At 33.0% G+C, this 17,250-nt stretch overlaps 1 long non-coding RNA gene across 3 annotated transcripts; it reads left to right on the top strand.

Moving 5' to 3' along the window:
- The first annotated feature begins 11,503 nt into the window (after positions 1 to 11,503).
- LOC132283349 (uncharacterized) lies at positions 11,504 to 16,420 on the top strand. 3 transcript variants are annotated; one of them, XR_009472013.1, is made up of 4 exons: positions 11,504 to 11,995; positions 14,728 to 14,814; positions 15,235 to 15,483; positions 15,933 to 16,420. It is a non-coding gene; the product is annotated as an uncharacterized LOC132283349 (long non-coding RNA). The 3 variants fall into 3 exon arrangements; XR_009472012.1 differs by lacking the exon at positions 15,235 to 15,483 and having other exon boundaries at positions 11,507 to 11,995; positions 14,693 to 14,814; XR_009472011.1 differs by lacking the exon at positions 15,235 to 15,483 and having other exon boundaries at positions 11,514 to 11,995.
- The last annotated feature ends 830 nt before the right edge of the window (positions 16,421 to 17,250 follow it).

Raw genomic sequence — 17,250 nt, 5'->3', positions numbered from 1 at the left:
AATCAATCGGTAATTCCATTTATCAATAGTTAACTATGACTTTAACTCAACAAAAGTCAACAAACTACGACCTTTCCATACATACCATGCACCTCATCTTTATAGAAGTATTTGGTCTCACCATCTTGTCTTTGACACACCTTGCTTCTTTAAGACAAGTTAATGACAATCCGACTTCTTTGTTTAACTTCAAAAAAATATGAAATCTTCCCATCCACTACATAAGTCATCAATTTCCTTGCAACAGCTAATTGTTGCAAATTGTAACTAAAAAAAATAACTCCATATTATTTATGGAAATGAAGAGACTTCGTTTCCTCCTTCATGTGCAACACCGGCAAATTCCTCCTAATGACACACCCTCTTGAATAAATTCTTGATTAAGAATTTACTGATGAATATTTATTCAGTCTCCTATTCTCACTCAGTGTCATTCCAATAAGTACTTAATCCAGTACTAAATCCTCCTTCTGACTTGGTAACAACTTCTGAAATTTTCAAGAAGAGAGCAAATCCAGCACCTCTGATAAATCATCATGGCGTTACAGTGATCTTTATTTACCACTACCTCACGCATACCGAAACATTAACAACCACCAATATCATAGTGTTGTAATATGATATGAATCCATAGCTAACGTAAAGTATATCAAACTAGTCGTTCTAGATTGTTTGACTCGTAGTGATGGTTTAACTACCCTATCCCAAAACACACCATAATGACACATGTCCAGGTCTAATAGATTAGCTAAATTTATGTGTATCTATCAAATCCTACGACCGTACGCTCACAAATCTAGCGTAAATAGCGCTATTACACTATGTTATTAAAACAATAATTGGCTGATCACACATTTATGTCCCCAACTAAACCACATACCAAATCCCAAGTAATTAACAAAAATAAAAATAAAACACATATGATAAACACAATAAAACAAAATATACTCTTACTTAGGACATCGTTCTTTCTAGAAAAGAAAGTCTCCTTTGAAATCAACCTTACTAGATTGTTCCAAAATTTCCTTTTATAGTTTCGTAAATAATTATTCAACCTCAAAACATATCTTTTAAAACATCGCTTAAAAGCACAAATGTTTGCCTAAGCAAATACCAAGGGCTTAACCCTTATCCTCCTTATATGCGGAATGTAAACTATTTAACTTGACTTTATAAATCGAATTAGAACGTCACAACATAATACCAATGCCTTTTTGTATGTGATTTAAAAATTATGTATTTCGTTCTGATAAGAACACATCCAATCCCCAAACTCCTGAACAATACTTCTTATATACCTCTTTTAGAGATAATAAGAAAGCTTAATTATTTGTAGATTGATCAACCTCAATTCTACTAATAACATTCGCTATACTACTAGTAATTCAGATCACCTCGTGCGATCATCCATCTTCAAGATTTAGTACTCTCTCTATTGGATGCACATAAATCTCCTCCATTAGGATCTTCTTCGGCTTCTACTCCTCACTTGTTTCCTTTTTGATATCAACTGAAGTCGTGTTGGCCCCGATATACGATGATCTATCACGTACACCTAAATCCTTCCTTGGCTTATACTTTTAAAGTAACGGCAAATGAACCTAAACCATCGATCCCTAACTCTGCCTTCTGGCAACGAAATCAATAACGTACTCCTTTACTCCTTTGGGTCTTTATCGCTTTCGCCTTGAACCCATCATTTTCCTAGTACCAACCATTCTATGACTACAGAATATAATTGATATCAGCTCCTCCTAACAAACCGTAAATAGAGAACAATGAATCCTAATACGGGCTCTAAGTTTTAAGAGACGCAACGCGGAAGTCACATAACGAAAGACACTCCGAAGGACACTTGAACCTAGAGTGCTCTGATACCAATTGTGATACCCCCGGATTTCTGAACGTGAGTTGGCCAGGCCCACGCCCGAATACCCGAGGATATCAAAACAAATTGATAATAAACGAACACAGAGTACAAAAGAATAAAGAAAAATAAATAAAATGCTAAAAAAAACTAAATGATAATTCAATAATAAAACTTCAGAATAAATTTCTATTAATTAATAAACTCTTCTGATATAATTGATCCTCCAAAAATATATAACTCGGGAATCCATACCATGTAGACCCCTAAATAATCCCATCTGAACAAGTGACAGCAATAACTATCTACATTAGAAAATTGAAACGTAAAAGAAACTCCTATGTAGAAAATCCGGAAGAGTGAAGTAGACTGATCCCTGCTCAGCACGAACAACCTCTACTCTTGATGAACACCTGAAAAATAATGGTGGGTCAGGCCCACAAACCAGTTTTATTCTACTCCAATCCAAGCAGAGATTCGATACACGTATACATCCTAGTCAATCCAAAAAATAACTAGTAGTCCGTATATATATAAATACACACTAAAGGAACCTCACTAGACTATAGGGTTGTCTCAACCTGAATAGTAGGCAACATGCAAAACGCATATATAGTGGGCATGAGTACCTAGACCTACCAGGATACACAACTATACTATATCTAGCTACATATACCTAGCGATATACGCGCCCTAACCACTGATCCTGAGACTCAAGCTCATATCATGACACCATACTTATATATATATAATCTAGTAACCATCCTATTTAGTATAAATTAATCCTCCATAAGTCATTCAACTTGTTCAGCTGACCTGACCTGAATATAAGTAGGACTTAACATTTTAGTTAATCCATTCCTTTATATAATAAATTAATCCTTCGTAAGTCATTCAACTTGTTCAGCTGACCTGACTTGAATATAAGTAGGACTTAACATTTTAGTTAATCCATTCCCTTATATAAAATAGGTAGGACTTAACTGATAAGTTAATCCGTCCCTAGAATGTCACCGTCCCATACCGGTGCATCAAATCACACAATCTAACAATTGATGTAACGATTAAGGAAATACCTCAAACAATCCAGAAATAACTATGATAATATGATATCAAGTTATCACAAAATAAGAATGACTTATTATTTATTTAAGCTTCCTATATTATATGTCCTACACAAACTGAATCTTATACATGATGATATTTTATTATACCGTCAAATAAGCATTCTCTATATCCAATTCATCCTACACATTTAATCTCAATTGCTAAAAAATATTAAAAGATTAAATTCATTCGTTTGTTTAAAACATTCAAATAGCAAGCATCATTATGATTGAGTCTATTTAAATTTATTTAAACCCAAACCTAGTTCCTATTTAATGTTCAGGAATCTTATGCATGTTTTTGCGTTCCATCATTCCACAGATATGAAAAATACATAATTTAAACATGTAAAAATTCACACCAGAAATTAAATCAAAATTACACATTTATCAATTCATAATACAAGAATATATATGAACCAAATTCATAAAACCTATATTTTAATCCAATTAAATATGCATAATTATTTAATTTTATGTGTTTAATAAATTCTGAAATTTCCTAGGCATGTATAGAAACACGAATCAAAGAGAAAGAGATAGAAGAAGAACTTGCCTTAAACTTTCGGATCGAAAGTTAAACTTCTTTTTCCTTGATCTTCTCTCTACAGGGTTTTTTTTCCTCCTTCCCTCTCTAACTCTCTCTCTCTCTAGAATATATCACGTGAATATTTCTAGCCTTCTTTTACAACCTATAGCTATATATTTATAGGCTAAATAAAATAACCCTAACCCTTTTTCCAATCCAAGTCAACTTAAAAAAATATTTATTAAAATATTAAAAAAGGTAAGTAAAATATGTTACGTATATAATTTATGTATATGTTTATTAAATAAATAAATTATACACATTCCATTATTTATTAATGGATTATTCAATAATACTTAAGTTATCATAATATTATAAAGTAACTTAAACATAACACATATCAAATCTATGTATATTTTTATTATTTAAATATAAAACATATACATCAAATTAAATATTACTACCCAAGTTACCATATAAGTAATTAATAAATTACTTTTCCTTTTATATATATATATTAAAAAGGTAAGTAAAATATGTTACGTATATAATTTATGTATATGTTTATTAAATAAATAAATTATACACATTCCATTATTTATTAATGGATTATCCAATAATACTTAAGTTACCATAACATTATAAAGTAAGTTAAAATATAACACGTCTCAAATCTATGTATAATTTTATTATTTAAATATAAAACATATACATCAGATTAAATATTACTACCCAAGTTACCATAAAAGTACTTAATAAATTACTTTCCTTTTTATATATGTATATAATATATATCTATATATATACATAGACAACTATCCATGGGTAATAATCCATACACATCCAACCTTCTATCCAAGTAGTCCATGGACCCAATTGGTTGGCCCATTACTACTAACCATAACCATAAAAGAAAAATAAAATAAAATAATAAAAGAAAAGAAAACATTTAATTTACAATTAATCAAAATACCATTTAAGCACATAACCTAATTAAACAATTAACACATAGATAAATACAAATAATACATAGACACATAATTAAATAATCAAGTAATACCTAATTCAATTAAACACATAAGCAATTAGTCAAATAATCAATTAAATAATTAAAAATACAATTAAAACAAATAAATAAATACCGAGACTATCCTTTTAAAATTAGGGGTATTACAACATTGAAAAATAGTATCAGCTATGACAACGCCAGTATGAGGAGGTGGCACTTCACAGAAATTCAAGTTCCTTTTCTATAATTTCCATTCAAAATCGATAAAATGTCCTGTAAGGCACATATAACCAATCTATTGACCAGATTTTCAGAAATCTGATGTGATACTGACTTTATTAACACTTTTAAATGTTATTTTCAACCTTTTCTTCTCCATATCATAAACTGCCATACAATCATTCTTCGCTGTAGTACGCGATATCTTTTGATAATGCGGGGTGGCCGTATTCATGAACTGATTGAAAAATTCATTCTCCATCATGTTAAATGAATATTCATGTACGAGTATCATGTGCACAACAGCTTCTCTAACCTTTGCATGATCATACTTGAAATTTGCAATATTTGGTTTACTTCCCAATCCTTCTTTTCCTACACTTAGAACATTTTGTATTTAATCAACCAGTAGACGACGTGGACAGTTGTTTAAGTGCGTAATAAGATCTGTTGTAAGATCCCCTACCTTAGTAGCAAGCTTTGTTTTGCAAAATTTGCATTTTGCTTTTTTACTGCCATCCGGCTCTGTAACTATCTCAAAATCATTCCAGACATGAGATGTTTTTTTCTTTTCTTTGTTTGAAACTGGCCTCAACATTTATCACTTCATTAACCTCATCAATTGGCCTTTTGGCATTTTCATTTTTACTATCCATTTCTAAACTCTCTAAATCTGATGTTGAAGAATTCGAAGAGAAATCTAGATTTACATTTGACATATATAAAAAAAATAATAATAAAAAAAATGATAGAGTAAAACTTAAACCCAAAGAGATGATAAATAAGATATATTGGCAAAATCAGTAACAGAGTTGTATACTAAGAAAAAAGAAGAAGATATTTAACAGGAGAGAGAACATCCAAACATATAATATAATTAAAGAGATAATAAATAACATACATTGGCAAAATCGGTAACAGAGTTGTATATCAAGAAAAAAAAAATTGATATTTAACAGGAAACAACTCTGTTACCATTTTGCCAATATATATTATTCAAGCATATATATATATATATATATATATATATATATATATATATATATAAAATTGTAACTAAAGCTATTATTATTACAAGTTACAATAGAATGCTTCAAACAGATAAAGACACAAATAAAAGCCCAGAACAATGGAACATCGAAATTGGAAGCTACTGAGGAAAACTAAAAAATAAACAGCTGAATCCACACCCAAAAAAAAATATCATCCGTTTAGCAATGTAACAAACGGTTGAATCTACACCCAAAAAAATAAAGAATAATAAAATAAATAAATTAGGGTTTCTTATCAAAGGCAAAGATTTAGCCTCAATTTCCTCTGATGTCTGAGATACCAAAAGATTAGCTTCTTTGATCTGTTCCAAAATTCCCAGTAACTTATCTTGCGGGTGTCTAGATCGAGACGAGATTGTCAACCTTCAGGCAAGGTAATTGATTAGCCCCAAAGGACTTTCGATGAAGAGGCCTCATAATTTCATGAGTTAATCCTCATTCCAGAAGACGGAACTGAAGAACTAAAAAAGAGGCCTCACAATAAATCGTTTTCGTTGGAGACTTGAGTCTTAGATGAATAAGGGAAGATGGAGATAGAGTTAACTCGGTCAAGAGATAAGAATAAATTGAATAATAAGAAGCTTCGTCGAGATTTCCCAACAGATAAGATTTCGAAGAGATAAGGTTTTTGAGCAATTGACAGGTGTACAATATTCGCCAATAGGTTTGAAATTTAATCTATTTTATTTTGGGTACTTAAGCTATAAATTGTAATAAAATCATGTATATATAATATATATCATATATTATGTATATAAATATAACGAGACTTATATGAGCTTTGTTCATGAACATTAACGAGCCTAAACGAGCTCATGTTCACGAGCCTATGCGAGCCGAGCCCAATGTTGCTTAAGCTCGGCTCGTTTACTAAACGAGCCTAAAAATTGGGCTCGAGCTCGGCCTGTTTGCTTAACCAACGAGCCCGAGCCGAGTCCTTAACGAGCCGAGCCTGAACTTTCCATGAACAGCTTGGTTCATTTACAGCCCTATGTGAGACATAAGTTACCGAGTAGGGATTGTGTGTTTCCAGTATTTAGTACTAGCGGTGATTGCTAGGGGTATGTCTTGGACTGTAAGTTTGAGGATGATTAGGTGATGTGATATAAGTCATGTATTCAGATGTTTTTATAGGAGTTTGATTCAAGCAGTGTCTTGAGGACAAGTGTCAATGTCGCCTTAGAACTACGTGATTAGAGAAAGTAAATGTGGGATTCCGTTGAGGAATAATGGGAATGATTGATTTTGGTTTTGATATTTCAGGCATGAGATAGTCGTATTGTGTGTTTGACAAGGTAAGAATTGAATCGAATGATGTTATGGAGTTGTCTACTTGGTATAGGTGTTGTGAGATATTGGAGAGCTTTCATACGAGTTAATGATTGTGATATTTGGTGCCGTATTGCTTTTAGTTTGTTATGGGTTGTGCGATTAAGGCATGATTGGGATATTTAAAGTAAGGATGTGATTGTATAGCTGCTAAGGATTACGTAGAGTGATGGATTATTAGTGAGTGGATCTCATGGTTGTTTTGTGGACTGTGTGAGATTGTGTTTGAGGTTTGGACTTGAGAACAAGAATGACATTTGTGTTGAGACCGGATCGATGATGAGAATAGTCGGCTAACCATTTCTCTTGAATCAATCCCTCTTTAGCACGATGTCGGGTCAAAGGTCAATAATTGTTTCGATTTGTCATGGATAGTGAGAACATGGTATTGCGTGTTATGTCGGTGTGACAGTGCGGATTCGGGTGGTTTGTCTCAGGTGACGAGGTGTTGTTAGGTAGGACCAAGTGTCCGATAAAGGGGTTTGCGGTATGATCGTCGATTATTGAAGATCTTGTTTTAAGGATGTGTGACTTGGGTATAGGACAGTACATTTTATTATTCTGGTGACTCATGATTATGTAGTCATTCGGAGATTAGTTGTTTGGTTATCTTGAAGTTGTTTAGTATGATGATGGTTGTGTAGTGCAGTTAGTGGTCGCTGGTGCAGTTATATTATGGTGTAGCTATGCGTTAGATAACGAGTGTTTGGTTTGACAGGAATGTGTAGATTTGAGTTTGAGCTTGATTATGAGATGGACGGGCTTCCTAGTCTGACATTTTGTGTATCCTTTAAAGGATGAGTCGTGATTGGATGTCATCATGTTCGGTGGACTGGTGACCATTTTTCTTTCGGGTTTCAGAGTCTTGCGTAGTAGTGTAGAGTGGATCGATGTCCGTTTTGAGCTAGATATAAAATTCAGTTGGTTTGTATTATGATGTTGTGAGTGATGAGTACCCTCATAGGGTGGTGAGCATTGGGTTTTAGTGGCAGTAATGTGTGATTGCCTATTAGCCTCTGGTGTCAAAGGCAATAAGATTGTTGAGCTTATAGTCCTGCAGTTTAGTGAAGTGTTTATCGGGAAGTCGGTTACTGTGGGTCTCCTTCTTTAAGGAGGGTAGATTTTGAGAACGAAATCTTTTTAAGGAGGGTAGATTGTAATATTTCTGATTTTTCTAATTTTTCATTTTCTGGGATTTTTTTATTTTCTAGATTATTTTAATTCTTATCTAGTTTTGCGTGCCAAACACTGTGGGGTGTGCCGGATGAGTTCCTAGAGTTGATTGAAGCATTTCCTTGAGTTCATGATTCTTAGAAATGTATCGTTTGCAATTTTGGCATTTTTTTAGTTTTTCAGGACCTACTACCGGAGTGTTGAGTACGGGGATTATTTTTCGGGTCCATTGCGTTTCATACATTATTATTTGATGAATTTTACGTGGCTATGTGCTTATACATGTGTTGTGGTGGGTTTAGTGTATGTACATATATATATATATATATATAAGATAGTTTTATTAGAATCGTGGGACCCGCCATTATTTCATTCATTATAATGACCCAAGGGGTCATTACAGACTCATATTATTTCCTCTGTTGCGTCCTTTCTCTTTCCCTATGTAATTCATTTTTTTTTTTTTTTTTTGGTTGCAACTAAAGCTTTGATCTACACTTAACCTTTAAGAATTAGACTTTGCCACTGAAGGCAAAGTCGACGAGCGCGTCAAGGCCTACGTTTTGATGGAGCAAAGTGCCGTTTGGACCACCTCTGTGATATTCGAATTTGGGGGTTTTGTGGATTTTGCTCTTCATTTGTGAGGTAGGGGTTTCTAATACATACACTATTTGAACTTGGTGAATTATTTCTTTATAATTTGGTCTAGCATACTTTAATTTCATAAAATTGTTTATGGTTATGACAGTTTTATGTGTTAGATGTGATAGTTGTGTATTATTTGAAAATATGAGTTCATATACATGCTTAATTGAGTTATATGAAAGAGCTTGTTAAATTCAAGGTGTCACATGCTTGTGTTGTTTATGTGCTATAACTATGATATGAATTATATGAAATTATTATGTGATTTATTCCCCAAAACATGCTATATTGATATTGTTGCGGTTGAATGAAAATCATGGAAAATCATGTATTGTCATGGCATTAAAGGACATGGTACATTCATGCATGGCATTAGGCATGAAAAAGGAAGAATTGTTTTAAAAAGAAAATGAATTATTTTTGGGGAAAATGCTTTTGAAAAGTGTTTGCGAAAACTCGGACGCTTAGGTGTCGTCTAGTGGTTCGTGACGTTAGTGTGGTCTAGAGGAGACTAGGGAGAGACCCTAGCGTGGTTGAGCTACCTAGGCCCTTTAACGACGCCTTGGAGTTGCCATGTGGTCGGGGATAGTTAGCCAATCCTCCTCTCGTGATGCCATGGGTCGGATTGCAATAACGGTTTAAAAAAGTGAAACGGTATTGTTTCAGAAATGGGGAGCGACATTTCATGACATTGCATTTCATTGGCATACGTTGTGGGTTTGGTGGTCGGATGACTGCTATACATTCTTGTTATGGTTGTTGTTGTTTTACTTACTTTCCGAGGTATGATCTTGTTCACTTGTATTCTATTCTTTATGTGGATTCACGGGGTGATAAGAGGTGTGTCTTAGACACTTCATACTGAGCAGCTAGTTCACCCCATCATATTGTTACGTTTTTCAGGTCACGGGAAGGAAGTGGTGCACGACGCTCTTCCACAAGTTTAAATGGGTTGCTGGACTGTTTTGACATCTTTTGTATTTGTGATCTCATTTTTTCGTGTAAGCCTTGGGATGACATGTATATCGTGTATCGACGTTAGAATTAACTATAGTGCCCTTAGATGACATCGGGTTCGGGTAAGGATATGATTAGTGATTTGGACCATCAGGTTCGGGTCGTTACAAGTTTATTCTATTGCATTCATTACTTTTAAGTGAATTTCAATTCAGCCAGCTTCCTTTATAGTCCATATCAATTTAGCGAATTCTTTTAAATTGCTTTACTTTACATTGCATTTATTTTCTTTTAAACACTACTATATAAAAAAGTCTTTGCATCAAGGCAGAAAAAGAATCCAGTTGAGAGTTCTTTCTATTCTCTCTCTCTTACACAATCGCCTCAAGTCAGCCACTAAAAAGAAATAGTTTGGTGTTCAAATAATTTTTTGAGTATTTACATACTTTGGCACGCCCGCAAACTCCATCGGCCGTGTGAGCCAAAAAAACCATATCCCTTATTGGTTCTTAGAGAAGGTCAAATAAACCTTCCAATGCATACACTTTAACAAGTTCTCTGCAACTCCATTGCTTAATTTCTCTCTCTCATTCAGTTATATATATATATATATATATATATAAATATACAGTAGTATTCAATTACTCTTGGGAGCAAGAAATTATATACTCACTTTCAATTGTAGCCTTAGGATCTAATCCTACGGCAATTAGTTAATTAACTTTTATTTTCTTTATTTTAAGAAACTTATATTTTTTTCCATACCATTAAATATCGTTAAAGAAAAATGACATAACTAGACAATTTATTAAAAGAAATAAGAATAAAATAATTTGGTTACTTTTTGCTAAATTTGCAAGCATCCACTTAGAAGTAAAATTAATCTAAAATTAAAAGTCATCATTTTTAGTTTCTTTTCACACTTTATCAATTCTATATACTAAATGATTTTACATAAATAGAGAACATAATTCTCCATTAGAATACTATAAATTAAGGACCTTGAAAAAACTTAGGATTTGCAATTATATTATATATATATTTTGGCATACATTTTGGCATACTTTAATCGATCAACACTTTGAACATTTAATTTGCCAAAAAAATAAAAAATAAAAAAACACTGAGAAAATTTAGATGGATATATAATAATATATTAAGAGTTGTTTTGCATCACCTTTCTAAAAATTTTGTGAAGCCAATAGCAGTCTCCTAATTCTAAATTAATTGCTGAACAAATTCAAAATATTTTATTAAGCTGAGTATAAAACATGGATCAATCTTAAAATTTGAGTTTTGATTATAATCAATACTTCTCAAGCAATCTTTATTTAATGGCCATTTTGTTTACCTCTTTTGATTAATTTTATTTAGTTTTCGTTGCACAATCAGTAGTGATAGGGTAAAAAAATTTTAAGTTTCTTAAAATAAAGAAAATAAAAATTAATTAATTAATTGCCGTAGGTTATAATTAAAAGTGAGTATATAATTTATGAAATTGAACACTATCGTGTAAATATATATATTTAAATATGTATAATATGCTGTATTTTGTTCCCCTCTCTAATATGTATGTATATATATAATATGTATGTATAATATACTGTAAATGAGTTTTTTTTATTTCTCCCAACAACAATTTTGGACCCAAATTAGCAGTTAGTGACCATGGCCTTCTATTAAATTGGAACACCAAACAGATCCAATTTGTTTGGGGTAGGAGAGAGGAGGAGGAAAATACGATTAGGGTGCTTATATCTTATCTACACGCGTGTCCTCCCTCGACTTGTTGATAGAGATGAAATCGATATCCAGTTTTGATGTTGTTTGTGAATTAAGTTTTTGCGCATATAGTGTTGTTGAATTCAAAATATTGCTTCTTATCCCACTCATTCCGACATTGAATCTCAGTTCTCAATATTTATTTGGCTTTTGAACAACCAGATAGATTTTGCTTTTCTTCTGTTTGATCGTATTTTTGGTGTATTTGGTTTTTTCAACATTTTTCCAGGTGCCAAAGACTGGGAAAGGCGAAAAGAAAGCTCATCCCATTATTAGCAATATGTTTCGCTGATGAGATTCTGTGATCCCAGAAACCCTAAGTGAGAGGTACTTGGTTCTCTCTATTTTTTTATTGATTCAACATTTGAGAATTCAAACTGTTCTTTTTTTATTCGTGTGTGTGTGTGTGTATGTGTATGTGTGTTTGTGTTTATGTTATAATCTCTTTTAATTCTGCTATATTTAACAAATAACTGTTCACAACGAGATTGAGTTTTACTCCATTACAGTACATTTTTAAGTAATTGGTCTGAACTAGTTACTTGTTTTGATGGAGTGTTTGCAAGTGAAATCCTATTTCTGAAGCCTTTGTGAAACACATTAGCCATAAAACATAGAAGGAATGTGTTATACTTTTGATTAGTAATTGTTTATTTCTTTTACAATCAGATAACCCATCTCAGATAAACCATTGGGAAGTTAGATTCATCATTTTTACTTGATTATCTTTTGAACTATATACTCATAACCAACACACACATACACACGCAGAGTAAACACTTGGAGAAATTTCACAAACATATCATTGAAGACTTATTATGTTCTGCATTACATTGTCTTATGAAAAATAAATAAATAAATAAACAAAAAATTGATCTTTCAGTTTGGTGGTACAATCATGTACGTGGACCCACCTCTAGCCTCAAAGTTTTGTTGTCAGGACGACAAATGCATCTAGAGTTTCAACTAGTCGAATGAGAAGTTAAGGCAAAGAAAGGAAATTGGTTCATTATGGCATGGCTAAGCTTTATTAGGCTAACTTCAGACAAAGTGTTCTTTATTTTGCTTTTAAGATGCTTGCGTTGTTAAAAAGGTATTTACCTGCTATGGAGTTAGCACCCTAACACTGGATTTATGTGTGTTAGGCCACCTTGAAATCAATGTTTTAGCAAAATGCGGGGTTTTAAATACTTATCAAAAAAAAAAAAAAAATGCGGGGTTTTAAATAATTTTTGGAAATGAATTTTGAAAAGACAATTTTGTTAGTAACTTCAGGTTAAGTCTACATTATTGAGGCTCAAGAAATTGGGATTTGATTATGTTAGAGGAAGTATTAGACTATTAGGCACCCCTAAAGCATCTTTGACGTGTCACGGTTACCACAATCTAAAATGATATTCCCAAATGTCTTTATCCTCAAAAAATTTCTGAAAGTTTTCTTTGATTTCTGGAAAAAAAAAAAGAGAAAAGGTTTTTGGGTTTTGAAAACAGATCTAACGCCCTGTCCAGTAGCATCTCAAAATCTGCCTAGGGTGGGTTCTAAACATAGTTCGCTGTATTGGTTGAGTCTTTGCGATTCAGCTGAGTTGTAATGGATTTGGCCAAGTCTCAAGGGAATCGGCCAAGTCAGCAAATCTCATGATGGTTAAGGTCGAGAAATTTCATGACCTCGATAAGCAATTCCATTACGTTACGCTGATATGCCCCTAGAGCCGTTACACTCTGGAAATTTCATGGTTCTAAATTAACTACTTGTCCCTTGGCCATTTGTTTTTAAAAATCTGTAAAAATCAGAGTTTTTGACCTTCTCATGTTCATTGTTTTGAAAAATGAGTTTGGTTTCATAAAAACAGGGTCGAGTAAAAGTGTGTGATAGGTAAGGAATACGCTAATAGAGATGTAGGGGCCAGATGCAGGAATTTCATAGTACTGGCAAAGTAGTTGGAAAGCTTGGTCTTGCCTGACTCATCGTCCTTAACTTTACTGACCCTCTCTTACCATAGTCTTTCATTCAATTGTGGCTTTTGTGAAATAAAATGGCTGTGAAATTATGAAAATGTGTTTTGATGAGAAAAAGTTATAATTTTGAAAATTGTGAGAGGATGAATGAGATTCGGATCCTTCCATTGTTTTTTTTATAGGATTGAGGGTAATACCCTATGAAGACTACACCATAGGTAATATTCCTCTAAAATTAGGTGTCCTCCTTTGGACTTCCATGGACGAACCAGGACAGTATAAACTTGGACTAGAAACATGAAGAAACCAGTCAAATGCATATGGTGCAAAGAAAGGCATTGAAGTATAGAATGCACAGTATGTTACTAAATAATGAACTTAGTGAATCATCTAAGGTTGTTCATTCTTAAATCACTGAGCTAAATTTACAAATCTTCAGATAAAGTTCTACTATATTTTAAGCATATCTAAAGTTGGAGTGTGTTATATATTAACCATCCTACTTTGATTCTGTTCCAATGAATAGAAATGTATTGAAGTGTGTTATATATTAATCCTCCTCCTTTGGTTTTGTTGCAATGAATATAAATGTAGGTTGCTTTTAATACTGCGAAAAAAAGTATGGCTTTCTTAAAGTGGACATTTTTCTTGTTATGCACAATAATATAATATAGCTTTTGAAGGGAGTTACTTTCTGAAATTTAGGATTGTCTTTATGTCATATTCTTATCTCTACTCATAAAGGCCATTACCTAACCTTTGACAATTACAACCTAGCTATGTAGCCTATGTGTATTACTTAATCACAATAACTTACCGTTGTAGTAATGATACAGGCTTTATCTTATCTTCCCTCTCTCTCTCTCTATATATATATATATATTTTTTTTTTTTTCATTGTGGCTTGGCAAAAAAACAATGACATAGGATTTGGGTAACAAATTTGATATATATTATTTGTTTTTGATCTTTTATAAGGTGCTTTCATTCTTCCATTTTATGGTTTTTAATGTTTATTATGAACCTCCTTTATCAGAAATGCTTGCTTTCCTTTCCATGATACAGATGCATATTTATGGATATTTACGTATATATAACAGATTGGGGAAAGAGGGAGAGATGGGTTCCCTTTCATACACACACACAGATTTGCAGTATCAAATTTGATGCTACAAAATTTTAGCAAGGTAAGCTTTAATGGCTTCAGTTGATTTATGCAGTTTTAAAGTCTAAGGGAATTTCATAAATGAAAAGAGTTCAATGTTGTGGTTCATTTTTGAATAATATCGGAAGTTCAATGTAAGGTTGATCATGGAAATAATTAGGACACAGTATATTCTGCTAAAATAAAAAGCTTATGCAGTGCCTAAATGAGATATTGAAAGGCTGATTCCAGTGATTTGGGTTTATGAATTTCTGGGAGGTTGGGTTGGGAAGGACCTGGTCAGGGGCAGCATAGTAATTTTAAGCTTTCAAGACCTGGGATGGTGAAGGGACTAAATTCTGGTGTATGTCAGTGTTCCTATAGCTTTCCTTACAGGCAACTTTCTGCATTTGTGGCCATGCTTGATGAGTAAATTGACTTATATTTTACCCTGATTAACTAGGAAAATAACTAAATAAGTCAGGCTGATGGCACTTCTCAGCAACTCCGAGGAGGAAACTCTTGTCGGTTGTTCTGTTTGGTCACAAATGCATCTTAGATTGCTAGTATGAACTAAAGGCATCTTAGATTGCACAACACACATGCAAATATCTTGTTCATTTGGACTCGGGCGTCTATGAAGTTTTTTGTTGAATCTTCTTCTCTGTTGGATTGTATGACTGCAGAGGGAAATTTTGTAGAGCTTACTCAGGTATGTTCATAAATATGGGTGAGTCTCGCTGTTAACTTGTTGCTCTAGTAAGTCTTAAAGAGATTTTTTACTTTCCCAAGAAACTAACAAAAAATGATCAAAATTTAAAATAAAAAAAATGAAAAAAAAAAAGAAAGAAAGAAAGAAGAGAAAACTTTGCACTTGAAAAGTATTGAAATTGCATTGCTCACCTTTGGAAAATTACAGTGAAGTGTAGATATCTCTTTCTTCCCCTCACTCATTCACCCACACACACCTTATATATACTTTATAGTTCCTATACCCATATGTGCAAGTGCTACAATGTTCAAATTTATAAACTTAAACAAGAATGCTAGCGGCATGATTGTTCAATATTACCTGCATTGTTACTCTCCATGTTCCTTCCAACAAAGTAGCTTGTAGACACATTTGCGGATTATGTATAACCTTGCTCTCCTCTCTTTCAGAAACTCACTTCTTGGTACCTGAAATCTGGATTGCCTTTTCTGGGAAGAAGCTGAGGATTCCATGGACAGAAATTCTTTCCTCTAGGTTTTTTCCTGTGTCACAACCCCTTGTATTGCGTTTTTTTTATCAGCTTTTGTAGAGTTTTATATCCTATTAGTAACTTCTTTGGAATCAGAGATTTATCAACGAAAGAAAAAGAAGTCAGAAGCCTGTAGTCCACTGGGTTGTTGGCAGTTAACCAATGGATTGCTTCTCTTCTTCCAAGTGCCATCTTTTGCTAGCCTGTCCTATAAGCCGCACTTCGAGGTTAATTGTCTTTTGGACCTACCATTAATTAAGCTTCCTGGATTTCTGATCTCACCTTTGAAAAAATTACAGTAAGTGCATTAACTCTCTCAAATTTCAGTGCTCTCTTAACTCTTAATGATGTTAGAAGAAGGTTGTCCTCATTGGATTATAATGAATTAGACAAGGGCCATTTCTTTCACTGGCTTATAATAAAAATTATTCAAAAATCATTTTAACCAACAACATTTGATGGGATGATTTGTTTTCCTTTAGAAACTACGGAGTACTTTTTATTTTTTTATTTTCCTTTCTTCCTTTCTTTCTTGTGGCATCATATTAGTTTCTTCCCATTGTGCTCGCTTATTCAAACTTTGCAAAACTAGGGTTAGGGTTTATCTAATTTGTTTTCTTTATTATAGTACTGTAGTTCATTTGATTTGCTTTCATATTTAATGCCATTTCTGGTTTCAAAATTAGTGTTCTCTTGTATGTTGTATTATTATTCACCTTGAGAGAGGACAGGGAAAACAAAGTGGCATAATTTTGAAAATTTTCTTGCTATTTAGTTTCCTGTTTGTAATGCTCCGATGATGAGGTTTATCACATGCTTCGTAATATCGTTCCAATTTCTGAAGCTTTATTGGAATTGATAGAGCTTTGTGGAACAGAAGGGACATCTGAGGAGCATATGATATATCAATATATATATATATATTCCTCCTGTGCATTGTCATGTTAAAAATAATTCGAGGATAGAGATGCTGCACTAGCGTCAGTGTGGTATTTGTGCGCGCGGGTGCGTGAGATATAATAGGAGAGGAGAGAAAAGAAAAGAAAAGAAAAGAAAAAATTAGTTATGAATCATGATTTATGAAAAAAAATATAGTATTCATGTTTAAAAATGATAGTGGGGGGAAATAAAGGAAGGGATTGTTTTATTTTGTGACTGATAAGGCTAAAACTGTGATTCACTTGTAACTAAAAAAGGAACAAAACTGATAATTACCAACTTACTTATCCTTTCTTTCC

The sequence above is a fragment of the Cornus florida genome, unplaced genomic scaffold (assembly GCF_030987335.1).
Source record: "Cornus florida cultivar Cherokee Brave unplaced genomic scaffold, ASM3098733v1 CherokeeBrave_3.0.0_Hap2_Chr11, whole genome shotgun sequence".
Classification (NCBI taxonomy): domain Eukaryota; kingdom Viridiplantae; phylum Streptophyta; class Magnoliopsida; order Cornales; family Cornaceae; genus Cornus; species Cornus florida.
Note: the sequence above shows the minus strand (reverse complement) of the source record. Positions and strands in the feature narration are given on the sequence as shown.